Source organism: Amphimedon queenslandica, unplaced genomic scaffold (assembly GCF_000090795.2).
Source record: "Amphimedon queenslandica unplaced genomic scaffold, v1.1 AMPQUscaffold_13307, whole genome shotgun sequence".
In the NCBI taxonomy this organism is placed as follows: domain Eukaryota; kingdom Metazoa; phylum Porifera; class Demospongiae; order Haplosclerida; family Niphatidae; genus Amphimedon; species Amphimedon queenslandica.
In genome coordinates, this window is record NW_003546457.1 from 149697 (window position 1) to 151753 (window position 2057).

Consider the following 2057-nt stretch of genomic DNA (forward strand, 5'->3'; position numbering starts at 1 on the left):
AGTTTCAAAAGTTAAAAAATTGCAACCTTTATCTTTCTGTTCAGTAGTCTGCAACTGTTTAGAGCCTCTGGAGTGACGTTGAGAAGTAGAATTGACAGTTTTTAGCCTGTCGGTCCATTGTATAAACTAATGATAATTATGATTATAGTATACCTCCACAATGGCGGCCTGAAAATTTTTCCATTTACGGTATCCCAATGAATATTCATTATAAATCGGCAACATCATTCACAGGAAAGATATGAATACTAAAATTCTACAATTATTAACATTAGTCCTTTTCAATAAATTTAATGCAACAATCTACCATTAATGCCATTTCTTTTATACTTCAACATTATCTTCTTGATTTAAAAATACAATCTTTTTCAATAGCTTGACAGGTGACTGAGATTGAGCCATGCATTCTTTCCATTTCTCATGAATAGACCGACCTACCAAACTCTTCAGTTAAATTCATGTAAGAAATATCCAGTTCAAAATAAGGCTCTGCTGTAGGAATAAGAGAGTGAAACACGACTTCTAGAACAGCCAGTGCATTCTCTTCTGTCAGTATTGACCCTTTAAGGTTTAAGGAATGAAGACAACCAGGCTTGATGGCAGATAAGGCATCTACTAAGATTGGTACTGTGTTGCTTTGATCGTGAATCTTCTTAAGCTCTAAGTTCCAGGATTTTGCAGTAACTATACTAAACAGTGAAGAGATAATGGTAATGTTTTCAGCATTGACGTAACAGCTAATAGAAAACACTTCAACTTCAATGGATTCAAGGCTTGAGAAAATGGTGATACAACTGCTGCCATTACAATCAAACTCTCCTTTCATTTTAAGTGATTTTAGAACAAGATGAGGACAAAAAAGAGATGAGAAACTGTGAGAAAACGAACAGCTTGAGAGCTTCAATGACTTCTTCTCATTGCATTGAATAGTCAACGGGTTGGGGAGTGGATCGAAATAAATGCTAGGAATATTTTTAAATGACAGACTCTCTGGATATGGAGAAGAGAAAAATGCTCTCAAAAATGCTAGAATGACATCAATATTCTCATTTATGGAGCTGTAATAAGAGAACGTCTTGAAAACAGGACGATAAAATAAATCTTCAGTAATACACTGAAGAATTGGGTTGCCAATGTCTATTGCAGGGCCTGAAGAAAAATGCAAAGTCAGAGATGTCAGCTCTTGCTGATGCTTTAACACGTCAAATAGTATAGGAGATGGTGTCTTATTAATGCCCACCTCAAGATACTTCAAATGACACTGTGAAGGCTTCAGAAAATAAGACAACAAAAACTCTAAATTGTCCTTGAACACACCAAACGCGACCCTATTGAGTCACAGGGAATGACACTATCCAAAAATGTTTTAGCTATTGTTGTATCTTGCTTATTACCGGCGTTAAATTCAACTGATTGCAACAAACTTAAGAATTGTGATAGTTTCTGCTGAAGAGTTTCATCCTTGAGATTTGCATAATTGTACGGTTTCTCCCCATTTGGCCCCAAGTACATGCCTTTTCCATAAAAATCTACAACTAAATGCTTCAGTTTCACATTACAGACATCAACTAATGTATCGATTAATGTTTCATGTAAAACTTCTTCATCATAAACTGTGCGATATCGCTTAGGAAAGGCTGAACATGTGGTATACATCTCTATGCCATGAAGACTAGTGATACTGCCATCATTAAAGAAACGATAGAAATGCGTAGGAGGATAAAAGTCACACACACCATAGAGCAAATCTTTTGGAAAATGGCCAGGTTTGTCACAGTGACATTCAGTGTTCCAAAACCTGTTGTAGAATGGGAAAAAAGCAAAAAAATATGATTCCTTCCAATTGCAAGAGAGCCCTTTCTTATTCTTCCATTCAGTAGGAGTGTACAAATTGTAACCTTCATCAGCTGCTTGTTCTTTTTCATGAATTGGCAATCTCTTGTTAAAAAGTGTCTCCCATATCTCATCCATTGCTATACCATGAGTGAATGGTGTGTTTTCTAGTCTACATACATCAATGACTGGCAATAGGAGCAGGAGCTGGCGGCGAATAAAGA